The sequence below is a fragment of the Lissotriton vulgaris genome, chromosome 9, assembly GCF_964263255.1.
Source record: "Lissotriton vulgaris chromosome 9, aLisVul1.2, whole genome shotgun sequence".
Classification (NCBI taxonomy): Eukaryota; Metazoa; Chordata; class Amphibia; order Caudata; family Salamandridae; genus Lissotriton; species Lissotriton vulgaris.
Window position 1 is genome coordinate 411,973,708 of NC_141697.1, and position 15,592 is coordinate 411,989,299.

Sequence of the window (15,592 nt, forward strand, 5' to 3'; positions counted from 1 at the left end):
TACCATTCGTTTCACCAGTTATATAAGAAATGTCTTTTGAGCTTCCATGTGAGAAAGTGCCATCTCTCTTGCCTTGGTATGCCCCCACTTTTTTTCTGACTGGTGATGCGCTTTGACTGAGTGTGCCCTGGGCTCCTGCCAGCCAGGTACCCAGGGCCTGTGTTCCTTCCCAAAAAACTGTGTTGAAACGAAACCCAGTTGGCATCTCTGGCCACCTATTAGCCCCTAGTAAATGGTAGCCTAGGTACCCAGGGCATGGTGACCAGAGAAGTCCCCTAAGGGCTGCAGGACTTATTGTGCCACCCTTAGTGGCCCTGTACTTGGAGAAAAAGAGTGAGGTCACTTAGTGGACCTGGGCACCAGCAGGACACCCAAAAGGGTTATCCATGTGAACCGCCTCAAACTCTACAATGACAGGGATGACCTCACCATGCTGATGGTGACTGATGAGGAACAGGAAGCTGAGAGTGAACCTCTCCCTGAATTCGAGGCATGTGGGCTGCTGAATTCATATCTGTGCATAGATCGCCGCCTAGTGTTGGGTCCGGATGATTGCACATTGTTGTCCTGGAAGAGTCTTCGAAGTATCACCAGATAGGTGGCTCCTCCCTTGGACTACAGTGCGCATGGGCATCCTCTCCATGCTCAGATAGTTTTTTTCCGCTATTGCGTTCGGATGTACTTTCCAGCACTCCAAGTTCGGAATGAAGATTAACTTTTAGAAAGGCCAAAACGCCTTCGGTTTTCGACTGTATTGTTCTCGATCGGTACCGATAACATTCTTTAACATTAGTTTGGACTCAGGTCGTCGAATCGGGCCGTTGGGCCTTCTCGACGCCACGTGGACCGACGGTCGATGGAACAAAGCCCATTCAAATACTGCCCGCAGTGCAACTCGAAGTTCCCGCACACTGATAAACATCCAGTGTGCAACAAATGCTTATCTCCAGATCATAATGAAGACAGTTGCCTAGCTTGTGCCCAGTTCCGGTGCAAAAAGACGATCCGGAATCGACGGGCGGCAAGGCAAGAAATGCAGAGGTCGGCACCAGAGGCCGAGAATATCTTCGACGACTAAGAACTGGTTGACGCCAAAGACTGAGCAAGAGGGAGATCAGTTCTCCGAGCACGACTCTGAATATTATATCGACGATGAAGAACAGATCGTCGATGTTGAAGAATACGAACAAGATATCGTAGCTTTCGAAGATGACTTCGATGAGGACGAGGGGCGAACCGTGAGTACACCGCCCCATATAGACACTACACCGATATCAGAGACTCAGGTCGAGGCATCGCCAACCGGCCTTAGCCAAGATCAAGATACTGGTTCTACAGCCCCGCCATACCGCCCGGCTAAGAACATACAAAAGAGCCTTCTGAGACATGTAATCCAAGGCCGGTTACATTGAAACTGAGACTCATTGACACGACAGTCTTCGGACCGAACGTCGTCGAACCGAAGGTGATAAAGCCAAGGTGCGCCGACCCGAAGGCCACCGTTCCATTAACACCTTTGAAGCCAAAGCCTGTCGATTCGAGCAAATCGGATTCGACTGTCGAAAAAGGAAAGAAGCCTGTCGGCGAAGACAAAAGGGCTACGTCCAAGGCGGTCGTCGAAACAAAACCGAAACCTAACGTAGACCACACCAAATCGGTCGAGCCGAAGCCCATCAATCCAAACAGGGGCATGGAGCCAACGTTACGTTACGTTAAAATTATTTGTACCGCGCATGTTCACCAACGGTTTCATGGCGCTCCAAGAACGCAGGCTCCGAAGACACCTCTACAGGGTACCGTACCGACTAAACCGCTCGGTCCAAAAACAGCGGTAAAACCTGTAAAAGACGTCGGACCGACAACCTGTTTGCAAGCCTCAAAAACCGATTCAAGCACCAAAAGCGGTCAAACAGAGTAAAGGCATCGAACCAAAGAAGGTCAAACCAAACAATACGGTGCCAAGACAAAAGACTGTGGAAGAGATCATCCATCCAGACCCATCCACAGAAGATCAGTCAAAACTATATATAGACCCAAATACTGGGAAAGTGACTGTTTATAAAAGGAAGAAAAGACCAGTGCCTAGTGAAGGCTTTTCTAAAATTCTACTCAAAAAGAAGAGCGACTGCTACCTCTCCTATTTTTTTCCAACCTATCTCTCCAGCTATGCCTGCTACTCCATACACACCATACTCACCTGCACACTGACTACAACCAAGATCAAGATCAGGATGCAGATGAGGGTTTTGGATATATACAAAACCCATATGTAGACCCCAATACACAACCATGGGGGGGATGGAGGTGAGCCAGACAATGGGGGGCTCTACCCATTACAGACCCTACTGTATACCCAGCTAAGCCATCACCCACAGAAGACACAGTGGCTTATAACTCCTTAATAGACAGAGCTGCAAGGTACCATAATGTAGACATGCATTCTGATGCTATATAAGAGGACTTTCTATTTGATACGCTGGCAACATCAGAAAGAAGTGTCAAAACTCTCCCCATGTTAAAGGGTGTCCTAAAGCACACAAATGACATCTTCAAAGACACTGCTAGGGCACGTGTCATCAACCCTAGAATAGAGAGGAAGTATTGGGCAGCACCAGTAGACCCTACATACATCAAGGGTCAACTGCCTTTAGACTCATTGGTGGTATCCAATGCACGAAAGCGTGCGAATTCACAAACAACTGGAGAGGCTCCTCCTCCTGACAAGGAGTCTAAGATTTTAGAAGCATCATGCAAAAGAGTAGCAGCTCAAGCAGCAAACTCATGGAGAATAGAAAATACACAGGCCTGCTGGCCAGATATGACAGGGCACACTATGATACTTTAGAGGGACTTCTCCAATATTTACCCGAGCCTTATAAAGAGCAGGCAGATGAACTTATACAAGATTGAAAGCTCATCACCAATGCCTCCAAGTGTGCTCTAAACGCAGCAGATACAGCTGCCAGATCTATTAACACAAGCGTACGTCTTAGAAGGCACGCATGGCTTCGCATATCTGGATTCAAAAATAAGGTACAGGCCACCATTCTTAACCAGCCTATAAATCCAGATTTCTTGTTTGGTCCAGCAGTTGACTCAATTCTGGACAAAATGAAAAAGGACAACGAAACGGCAAAGTCCATGGGAGCCCTTCAGTCCCATCAGCACAGAGGCTCCTTTCGTCGCTCAAGTTAGAGGAGGAGCACGAGGTAACACATCGCAGCAATCCTCCACTTTCAAAACTAATACGCAATCCACATACAATAAAAACACAAACAGAGAAGGATACAGAGGAAATAATACAAAGGACAGGGGTCGTGGAGGCAATGCCAATAGATCCTCCACTAACACCAAACAGTGACTTCTTGGCACTACCCCCAGACCATATAACACCGGTCGGGGGAAGACTACAACAATTCCTGCCAGTCTGGTAAACATCACTACAGACAGGTGGGTAAGGCAAATTATCCAACATGGCTATTGCCTGGAACTCACGTCCACACCACCCAACATACCCACCCGTGCACCGTCCCATGTCGCAGGAACATATAACATTACTGCAGCAAGAGGTCATCAGTATGCTAAAAAAGGGGGCCATAGAACCAGTCCCACTACAACACCAAGGAACAGGAGTATACTCACTATAGTTCCTCATTCCGAAAAAGGACGGTTCACTCAGACCAATATTAGACCTCAGGCCCCTCAACCTGTACATATTGTCAGGGCACTTTCATATGCTCACTCTCCAACAAGTCTTACCACTGCTTCGCCAGGGAGACTTCCTAGCAACTCTAGACCTCAAAGACGCATACTTTCATATACTAATACACCCTGCTCACAGAAAGTATCGAAGGTTCACTATTCAAGGACAGCACTACCAGTTCAAAGTCCTACCATTCGGTGTAACAACAGCTCCACGGGTGTTCACCAAATGCCTAGCAACAGTGGTGGCACATCTCAGGAGACAACACATTCATGTGTACCCGTATCTGGACGATTGGCTTATACACTCGCCATCAGCCCAGCAATGTGCCAGCCACATGTCAAAGACCATTCATCTCCTGCACAGCCTAGGCTTCTCGCGGAACTACTCAGTCGCACCTGCAACCCTCCCACGTCCAACAGTACCTGGGACCAACAATAGATACACTAGCAGCAAAGGCATATCCGAACGCAGCACGAATAAACGGAATGCAAATGTTAATCCAAAAGTTCAGACCATAACACTCCTTGCCAGCTCGAGTGTTTATGCAACTCATAGGCATGATGGCCTCGTGCATATTCATAGTCCCTCATGGCAGGTAACACATGCGTCCGCTCCAGGAGTGCCAAGCAAGGCAGTGGAACCAGGCTCAAGGGCAAATACGGGACCTAGTGTTGGTGACCAGTCGAGCATACAACTCTCTGCATTGGTGGAATCCACAAAACCTTTGCAAAGGACGACTGTTCCAAGAGCCTGTCCCACAAATAGTGATGACAGCGGACGCATCCCTGCTAGGCTGGGGAACCCATGTCCTGCATTACACAGTTCAGGGACTATGGACTATGCAACAGAAAAAGATTCACATCAACCTTCTGGAGTTGATGGCGGTCTTTCTAGCCCTAAAAGAACTCAAAAAACACTTATGCAACAAGACTGTGTTGATCCGGACGGACAACATGACAGCTATGTATTATATTCAAAAACAAGGAAGAACACACTCCCCACAGCTGTCTCACCTAGTTCAAAGCATGTGGAAATGGGCCATTCAAAGGAACATGTTTCTCATGGCAGAACATCTCCCAGGCAAAGACAATCAGATAGCCGACCTGCTCAGCAGGCACAGTCAACAGATGCACGAATGGGAGATTCACCCCAATGTGCTCCAACCATTCTTTCGGCAGTGGGGACAACCGGAGATAGATCTGTTTGCCACAAGCGAAAACGCAAAAGGCCAGTACTATGCCTCCAGGTTCTCACATCCGCAGTCGCAGGGCAATGCGATATGGATGAACTGGTCAGGCAAATTTGCGTACGCTTTTCCCCCAGCTCCATTAATACCGCTAGTGGCACGCAAGATGCGCCAACATTCGCTGACGCTAATCCTAGTTGGTCCCACATGGGCGAGGCAACCATGGTACACAACGTTCCTAGAACTGTCAGTGGTACCTCATCAAAGACTGCGACTAACACCCAGTCTTCTAGCTCAGAACCATGGCAAAATCCAGCACCCAGACCCGCAACAGCTGAACCTGGCGATCTGGCTCCTGAAATCCTAGAGTTTGGATACCTGAACTTGCCTCCAGACTGCATGAATATTATCAAAGAGGCAAGAAGACCCACTACCAGGGCATGTTATGCAGCTAAGTGGAAACGCTTTGTCATTTACTGCAGTAACGACATAAACCCATTAGACGCTTCAACACAAAACATAATTTGCTATCTCTTGCACCTACAACGTTGCAATTTAGCCTACTCATCCATCAGGATACATCTAGCTGCGTTAGCAGCATATCTCCAAAACAGGCAACACCTTTCACTATTTAGAGTGCCAGCAAATAAAGCATTTATGGAGGGACTTAAACGAGTAATTCCCCCAAGGCACCCACCTTCACCAGTCTGGAATCTAAACATCGTTTTAACCAGACTTATAGTACCACCTTTTGAACCACTACACTCATGCGAACTACAATTTCTTACTTGGAAGGTGGCTTTCCTTATTGCCATTACTTCACTTAGAAGAGTTAGTGAGCTGCAAGCCCTAACTATTCAAGAGCCATTCATTCAAGTACATGCGAATAGAGTAGTTCTCAGAATAAACCCTAAATTCATGCCAAAAGTGATATCCCATTGTCATATAAATCAAACAATAGACCTGCCAGTGTTCTTTCAAAACCCACAGACAGTTGCTGAAAGGGCCTTGCATACTCTAGATGTCAAAAGAGCTCTGCTTTACTATATAGATAGAACTAAGGCATTTCGAAAGACAAAACAGTTGTTTGTTGCTTTCTCACCACAACACAAAGGCAACCCTATTTCAAAATCAGGTATAGCCAGATGGATTGTTAAGTGCATTCAGATATGTTACTTAAAGGCAAAACGCACCTTAACAGTTCCCCCTAGGGCGCATTCTACACGCAAACTAGGGGCATCCATGGCTTTCCTAGGAAATAATCCTTTAAACAATATTTGTAGAGCAGCCACATGGTCAACCATACATACATTTGCCAAACACTACTGTGTAGATGTGCATTCCAAACAGCAAGCTGCTGTAGGACAGGCTGTTCTCAACTCTTTTTCAGACTGCTGCAGCTGACACAGGCAGCTACCGCTAGGGGAGATACTGCTATACATTCTATGCACAGATATGAATTCAGCAGCCCACATGCCTCGAACGGAATATGCTACTTACCAGTATGTTATGTTATGTTAGGAGGTTTTTGTAAAGCGCACTATCACCGTAGGTTTCCTGGCGCTGATTGGGATACTGAGAGGGGCAGATTAGAGTTTATCCAGATTGGGGGAAGAGCCAGGTTTTAAGGGACTTACGGAAAAGGATAAGTGATGTGACAGATTTGAGAGAAAAAGGAAGAGAATTCCAGAATGTAGGGGCGAGATATGAGAAGCTTCGGCCTCCCATCCTTGTAAGCTTGAAGGGTGGGATGACCAAGAGGTGAAGATGGGAGGATCTGAGAGTGCGGGGGGGGGGCAGTAGGGGGTGGTAAGAGATTTCAGAAAGCTAGGTGAAGGGCCAGTAAGGGACTTGAATACTAGGCAGCCGATCTTGAAGGCTGCTCTGAGATTGATGGGGAGCCAATGCAGTTTAGCAAGGAGGGGCTTGGCCGACTGCCATTTGGGGGTCCTAAATACAAGACGCGCTGCTTGGTTCTGCACGACCTGTAGCCTGTGAAGCAGGGTTTTAGGCAGGCCATGATAAAGAGAATTGGAAAAGTCCAAACGGGACAGGACTAAGGCCAGAGTGACTTGAAGTAGGACAGCGGGGGACAGGAGGTAAGCAACCTGATCCTGCGGATCTGAAACATGCAGGACGAAACCACTGCCCCCACCTGGGCCTTGAGGGAGAGTTCGGAGTCAATAATGACACCCAAGCTCTTCACAGATGTCACAGGGACAGGGGGAGGACCAAGTTCAGAAGGCCAGAAGTGTGGACCCCAATGGATGGAGCTTCTGCCGGGAAGAAGGAGCTCTGTCTTTCCAGGGTTCAGCTTAAGCTGATTTTGGCTCATCCAGAGAAGAATATGGGACATAACAGAGTGGAAGTTAGAGACAGCAGAAGGGGTGGAGAGAGGAAAGATGAGTTGTAGGTCGTCAGCGTAATTAAAGACGGTGACGTCCCACTGCCTCAGAGAAAGAAGAAGGGGGCGAAGATAGAGATTGAAAAGGAGAGGGGACAGAGAAGAACCCTGGGGGACACCGCAAGTGGAGGAGACTTTGGGTCCACGAAAGGTCCCCAGACTGACCGTCTGGGACCTACCAGATAGAAAGGAGTGGATCCAAGCCAGCGCCGGGCCCTGGAGGCCGGCCTGCTCGACACGGCGGATAAGGATGTCGTGATCCACCGTGTCGAAAGCGGCCGACAGATCTAACAAGACCAGGGCCTGGGGGATGCCCTTGTCAGCGTTGTCTCTCAGAGTGTCGAGCACGGCTAAGATGACTGCCTCCGTGGAGTGGCCGGGTGGGAAGCCGGCTTGGTTGGGTTCCAGGAAGTTCGAATTTTCGACAAACTGTGAGAGGCTAGCCGTAACATGGGCTTCCAGGATTTTGGAGAAATAGGGAAGGAGGGAAATAGGTCGGTAATTAGCGGGGACCGATGGGTCGGCCCCTGGCTTCTTCAGGAGAGGAACTAGAACGGCCTCCTTAAAAGAGCCAGGCACCGTACCCGAGGAAAGAGACGAGTTCAGCAATGGAAGAATGCTTTCGGGAAGAGAGATACAGATGTCTCGCAGTATAGGCGGGGGGCAACAGTCATCCGGGGACCCAGACTTGACCCGGGTAGCTAATTTTGCTAGGGTGGTCGAGTCAAGGATAGGGAAGTGTAGAAGTGAGGAAGAGTTATGGGGGACCGGGGTGGAAACAGCGTCAGGAGAGGGGGTGGTGATAGAGTCCTTAATCATAACAATTTTTTCAACGAAAAAGTGGCTAAGGGCATTGCAAGATTCCTGGGTAGGGGCCTGGGTAGGGAGAGTCCTGGTGTCAGTAGTGAGTTCCCCAATCACTTTGAAGATTTCTTTGGATTGAATAGGTGCAGAGAGGATTCTTTCCGCAATATATGTAGATTTGGCCGCAATGATGGCTTTCTTATACTTGTTGCGTGCAGCCAAGTAAGACTCCCTACTAGAGGTGTGGTAGTCCCTTCTCCACCTACGCTCCAGTTGGCGAAGTTCAAGATGTTGCTTTTTGAGATCGGGGTTATACCACTTATGGGAGTGATTGTGCCGTGACCGAGGGAATTTGGTGAGGGGGGCTAAGATGTCGCTAGCCGAGACAAGCCAGTGAGAGATGTCATGAGCTAGCTTGTCAGTGCTGAGGTCAGACGAGAGGGAGGGGCGGGATTTCGAGAGGAGGTCAAGAAGGACCTGCGTGTCTACAGCCCTCCATTTTCGTGCCATGCCGCCCTCAGAGGGAGGGGCTCTGATATGGCCAGTAATAGTGAGGGTGGCGTCTACCAGGAAATGGTCGGACCAGATGCAGGGGGTGATCACCGGATGGGAAAGCTTGACCCCATGGGTCCAGATGTGGTCGAGGATATGGCCTCCGGTGTGTGTGGGGGCATCAATGTGTTGTTTTAGGGTAAGGGACGAGAGGGCCTCGAAGAGCTCAGTGGCCTGAGGGCCAGCATCCTGATGTGAATACCAGTAGTTGAAGTCCCCAAAAATGGCTACACGAGGGGAGGAGGTGGTGAGGTTGGCTATTTGTTCGACAAACGCAGGGGGAAATAGAGGCATGGGGTACGGGGGGCGGTATAGCACCACGAGCGTGACGGCGCCTTCTTTCGTGCCCAGGTTGACCACAAGGTTATCGACTGCAGGGAGAATGAGCGAGGAGGTGGAGACGAGTTGCAAGTTTTTGCGGATTACTGCTGCAACACCTCCTCCCTGACGGCCGCCAGGTCGATTGGCATTCAGCATGTAATAATCGGGAGGTAACGCTGCCAGAATGTCAGGGAGCGAGTCTTCCGAGAGCCATGTCTCCGAGAGTAGGAGTATATCCGGACTCTCGGTGGTCAGTAAAAGGAAGATGTCGATCTGGTGCCTAGTGAAGGAGCGAGTGTTGAGGTACAGAACGCGGAGGCTTGACTCGTGGGTAGCAGGTGTGACAGCCCCTAGAAAAGGGTGTGAGCTTCCCATGATTTCCAGGGAGGTAATGCGAGCCCAAGTGATGGGGTGGAGGGGGCAGGAGGGGAACTGAAAGGCTTTAAGTGCCTCGGCACTGTAAGTAATGGGAGCGGCAGCGTCTCTGGCCCCTGCGCCCGTCTGGGCACGGACGGGCACAGACGGGCGGGACTTAGGCGCGACTTCGGCGCGATGACGGCGCGCCTGCTGCGCCCGTCCGCTGCGCTCCCTATGAGGAGGGACCATTTTATGAGTCCGAGGGCGGGAGGGGCCGAGCGCTGCACCGCTCGCCTACTCCCTCACCCAAGATGGCGGCTCACCGGGTCACGACCCAGGCAGCACCTTGCTCGGCTGCAGTGGGCGGGCCGGGAGGCGGAATCAGCTGGTGGAGGTGCCGCGCGACCGGACGGGTCCCAGCGCGCACTCCAAAAACGAAGGAAGATTAAAAGCAGGCGGCGCAAATAAAACAGGACAGCTCCAGGGGACCTGCACAACAAAAGAGGGGTTAGTGTTGTACAGCATGAAGCAATGTTAAAATGCAGGCGCGTGGGTCCAGCGCGAGTAAGCGCGCAATGAGGCGGCTGGGCAGTGTAATCTCAGCCTGATTACAGCAAGCGGCGCTCCCAGACTCCAGAGGACGTCTGAATCGCCCACAGACTCCCAATCTTGCATCTGTTCTTGGCATGTAGGGCTGCTGACATTCATATCGCCCACCCGCCTCTCCGGTGCCTGTCGCAGCTGTTGCATTCACTCTTTGCATGTACATCTCTTACTGTACTATACTCCATCTCTGCCACAATGGCGAAAAACAATCTGAGCATGGACAGGATGACCATGCGCACTGTAGTCCAAGGGAGGAGCCACCTATCTCGTTCAACTTCGAAGACTCTTCTAGGACAACAATGTGCAATCATCCGGACCCAACACTAGGCGGCGATCTATGCACAGATATGAATGTCAGCAGCCCTACATGCCAAGAACAGATGCATACTGGTAAGTAGCATATTCCTTTCCTCTCTTCCAGCCCAAAAGATGGGTCAGTGGATGGAGTGGTCTTTTCAGACACCCTCACTCCCAAACAGCAGGCTGACTGCAGGCAAGTCTTGCAACAGTTTGCTAGCCTCTTTTCCTTGACCCCATGTCTGACCAGCTGGTGTGTACCCATGATGTGGACACCGGTGACAGTAACCCTGTCAAAAACAAAATCTATCGACAATCAGACCAAGTAAAGGAAAGCATCAAAGCTGAAGTCGGCAAGATACTGGAGCTAGCGGTGATTGAACCTTCTGAGAGCCCCTGGGCTAGCCCAGTGGTTCTGGTCCCCAAACCTCATCAACAGGGTGGAAAGAGAGATGAGGTTCTGCGTGGACTATAGAGGGCTCAACTCTGTCACCAAGACAGATGCTCACCCCATTCCAAGGGCAGATGAGTTGATAGACAAACTAGGGGCAGCCAAATTCCTAAGTACCTTTGACTTAACTGCAGGGTACTGGTAAATTGGCATGGCCCCAGGAGCCAAAGAAAAGACCGCATTCTCCACCCCTGATGGGCAAAACCAGTTTACTGTGATGCCTTTTGAGTTAAAGAATGCCCCTGCCATCTTCCCGAGGTTGGTGAACTAAGTCCTGACTGGATTAGAATCCTTCAGTGCAGCCTATCTTGATGATATTGCTGTCTTTAGCTCCACCTGGCAGGATCACCTGATCCACCTTGGGAAGGTCCTACAAGCCCTGCAATCTGCAGGACTAACTATCAAGACATCCAAATGCCAGATAGGGCAGGGCACTGTGGTGTACTTGGGCCACCTTGTTGGTGGATGCCAGGTCCAACCCCTAAGATCCAGAGCATCCTGGACTGGGCAGCTACAACCACCCAGACCCAAGTCAGGGCATTCCTTGGCTTGACTGGATACTATAAGAAGTTTGTGAAGGAGTATGGGTCCATTGTGACTCCCCTCACAGAACTCTCATCCAACAAAATGCCCAAGAAAGTGAACTGGACTGTTAGCTGCCTAAAGGCTTTTGACACCCTGAAAGAAGCAATGTGCTCAGCACCCATTCTAAAAGCACCAGACTACTCCAAGCAGTTCATAGTGCAGACTGATGCCTCAGAGATGGGGATGGGAGCGGTCCTCTCCCAGATCAATGAGGAAGGCCAGGACCAACCTGTTGCTTTTATAAGCAGGATGCTACTCCACAAGGAGCAGCGTTGGAGTGCCATTGAGAGGGAGGCCTTTGCTGTGGTTTGGTCCCTGAAGAAGTTGAGGCCCTACCTGTTTGGAACTCACTTCCTGGTTCAAACTGACCACAGACCTCTCAGATGGCTAATGCAGATGAAGGGGGAAAATCCAAAACTACTGAGATGGTCCATCTCCCTACAGGTAATGGACTTTGAAGTGGAACACTGACCAGGGACTGCCCATGCCAACGCAGATGGACTTTCCAGGTTTTTCCACTTAGACAATGAAGACTCCCTAGGGCAAGGTTAGTCTCATCACCTTTCCTTTCGGGGTGGGGGTTGTGTGAGAAAGTGCCATCTCTCTTGCCTTGGTATGCCCCACTTACTTTTTTTCAGACTGCTGATGTGCTTTGACTGAGTGTGCCCTGGGCTCCTGCCAACCAGGTACCCAGGGCCTGTGTTCCTTCCCTATAAACTGTGTTGAAACAAAACCCAATTGGCATCTCTGGCCACCTATCAGCCCCTAGTAAATGGTACCATAGGTGTTCGAGGCATGTGGGCTGCTGAATTCATATCTGTGCATAGATCGCCGCCTAGTGTTGGGTCCGGATGATTGCACATTGTTGTCCTGGAAGAGTCTTCGAAGTATCACGAGATAGGTGGCTCCTCCCCTGGACTACCGTGCGCATGGGCATCGACTCCATCCCCAGATTGTTTTTTTCCTCCATTGGGTTCGGATGTGTTTCGGTTCCCTCTGTCGGAATCGATAGTTGTTTTACTTATTTTACTTGAGACCAAAAGGTCTTTAGGACTCGCGTCGGTATTGTCTTTCGTTCGGGTTCGTTTGTTTCATCGACTCCGACCCAACACTGCCCTTCCGCGTGCTTTCGGCGCGGACGGGCCTACACGACGCTCCAAACTACTTTCATCATGGAACGAAGTCCATTTAAGAGGTGCCCGGTGTGTGCCACAGAGTACCCACATATCGACGTGCACCCAGTGTGCAATAAGTGCTTGTCGCCGGACCACGACGAGGCCAAGTGTATGGCCTGCTCCAAGTTCCAGTCGAAGAAGACACTCAAGCTCTGCCGAGCTGCAAGACTGCAGGCCCAGCGATCGGCACCCCCTCCGACGGACATCTTCGACACGGAGGATGTCGGCGACGACACTATCCAGGATATCATGGAATCTAACCCGGCGTCGGAGGTCGAGGAAGACTATGACGCGGAAGACGAGGATTTCGAGGAAGTCGTCGAGGAGGTAGGGGACGACGACGGGGCCATTGCCACCATAGAGGATAGCTCGGAAGAGGAGCTTCCTCACACTGACTCCAGGGCCAGCCCCCATTCTAAGGCCCAGGCCGAGGGATCGCCTTCGGGCCTTACCCAAAGCCTTGATTCCCGTCCCACGGCTCCGCCTTCCGGCCCGGCTACGGACATTGATACGGCACCGCTCACGGTCCAGAAACCGAAAGTGAAACCATCGGTCTCGGCGCCAGATGTATCGAAACCGAAAGCGCAAGTCGCACTGGTCGGGTAGAAGGCTTCGGAGGCCTCGGCGCCGAAGAAATCCAAGATGGCCGTCGAGCTCGACCCGAAGACTACGGTGTCGAAGCCGAAGGTAAAGGCGGCCGACGCGGCTGCGTCGGCGCCAAAGTTGGTCGATGCACTTAAGAGTCGCATCGATACCAAGAAGGTCGACAACCATAAGAAGACCTCGAAGAAGCGGCAGGACGACCCCAAGTCTCTCACTGCCCCGCTTCCGCTCGACAAGGCCAAGGGGGCAGCTGCGTCGGCTCCGAAGACTGCGTCATTGGTCGCCGTCCCAAAACCAGCTTCAGACGACTCTCTCGAGCCAGTGCGTCCCTCCACCTCGTTCACTAAAAAGGTCACAGAGTCCCTTCAGCGTATTAGGGAGGGTGCCGCGGCAGTCGAGCCGAAGGACACTGTGCCGCCCAAGCCTATCCAAAAACCGGTGAAAACGACAACGCCGATTCTGTTCACGTTGCCGCCAAAGACGGCGCCAAAGGCTTTCACGGCGAAACCTGGGGCCGGTGTGCCCTTGAAGTTATCGTCGACGCCGAAGGCATAGTTGGTGGTTCCAAGCCCGCGCCACCAACCACTGGCAGAGGAAGAGCGTCGAGAAGTGATCATCGACGCCAACACAGGCAAGCTCTCTCTCCTTAAAAGGAAGATCACCCCTGAACCGGCTTTAGAACATTTCCAGATCCCACTTAAGAAAAAGATGGACTCTGCTGGTGCCTCTGCCCCTATGGAGCCTGCATCACCACAAGGCCAATGAACTTTCACCCACTCATTCTAATGTTGAGGAGGGTGATGGTGACGACGAGGATGAGTATGCCTATCCAGTTTACTCGGACCCAGAGGATGTGACTGAGCCTTGGTCTGCTGGTGGCGAACCTGGGGACCCACATTCAGGACAGGAGCCTCAGCTTTTTTCAGCAAAGACTTCCCCAACTGAGGACTCTGCAGCTTTCAATGCTCTGATTGAAAGAGCGGCAGCCAATCATGACGTCGATCTCCATGCTGACCCAGTAGATGTCGATTTTCTTTTTGACACCTTTTCAGTCGCTGAAAAAACTGTAAAAACTTTGACAATGCTAAAAGGGGTGTTGAAACATGCGCCAGAGGTCTTTAAGGAGCCCACCCGAGCAAGAGTCGTCAACCCACGTATTGACAAGAAGTACAAGGCAGCGCCCTCTGATCCAACATACATCAAAGGACAGTTGCCTCTGGATTCCTTAGTTGTCTCAAATGCTCGCAAAAGAGCCAACTCACAGACTACGGGTGATGCTCCTCCCCCAGACAAGGAATCAAAAGTGTTTGAGGCTTCGGGGAAACGTGTTGCTGCGCAGGCAGCCAACATATGGCGCATATCCAACACACAGGCGCTCCTTGCGCGTTACGACAGGGCACACTACGACACTCTAGAGACCCTTCTACAGTACTTGCCAGATCAATATAAGGAAGCAGCAGAAATGTTGATACAGGAGGGGAAGCTTATCACCAATGCTTCAATTAAGTGCGCTCTGGATGTGGCCGACACCGCCTCAAGAGCAATAAACACTAGCGTCCTACTGCGTAGACATGCATGGCTCAAAATATCCGGTTTCAAACCAGACATTCAAACTACCATCCTGAACCAAACTGTCAACCCAGACCACCTGTTTGGCCCAGAAGTTGATACCACCCTCCAGAAAATGAAAAAGGACACCGACACTGCGAAGTCTATGGGTGCCTTGCAGTCCCAGCAGTTTCGGGGTGGTTCCTTTCGTCGCTCCAATAATAGAGGCACCTCGAGGGGTCAACTGTCACAGTCGACGCAATTCTATAAGAGTAACACCCAACCCTCCTATACCAACAAGGGTCGGGTGGATACCGTGGCAACAATGTCAAAGGCAGAGGACGTGGTAATAACAGCTCCAGGTCCTCCACCGCCGACAAACAGTGATGCCTTGTCACTGCCCCCCGACCACGCAACACCGGTCAGGGGGAGACTCCAGCAGTTCCTGCCCGTGTGGAAGTCCATCACCACGGACAGGTGGGTCAGATCTCTTATCCAATATGGTTATTGTCTGGAGCTCACATCCACTCCACCCAACATACCCCCAAAGAGCCGTCCTATGTCCGGCGAGCACTTGCACTTGTTGCAGCAGGAAGTCAACGTCCTTCTGCAAAAAGGAGCAATAGAACTTGTGCCCCTGCAGGAAAGAGGTACTGGAGTTTACTCCCTGTACTTTCTGATTCCAAAGAAGGACGGATCCCTCAGGCCCATCCTAGACCTCAGACCTCTCAACTTTTACATTCTGTCAGAACATTTCCATATGCTCACGCTGCAGCAGGTTCTCCCACTGCTTCAGCAAGGGGACTTCCTGGCAACTCTGGACCTCAAGGATGCGTACTTTCACATTCCACTGCATCCTTCACACAGAAAGTACCTCAGGTTCACCATTCAAAACCAGCACTACCAGTTCCCGGTTTTGCCTTTTGGGGTCACCACAGCGCCCAGGGTCTTCACAAAGTGCCTAGCGACGGTGGCGGCGCATCTGAGACGTCAGAAC

At 51.0% G+C, this 15,592-nt stretch overlaps 1 protein-coding gene across 1 annotated transcript in view; it reads left to right on the plus strand.

Annotated features, from left to right (window-relative positions):
• DYNC1H1 (dynein cytoplasmic 1 heavy chain 1) overlaps positions 1 to 15,592 on the plus strand; it is a 1,654,074-nt gene that overhangs the window by 371,094 nt on the left and 1,267,388 nt on the right. The gene's annotated exons all lie outside the window — the stretch shown is intronic.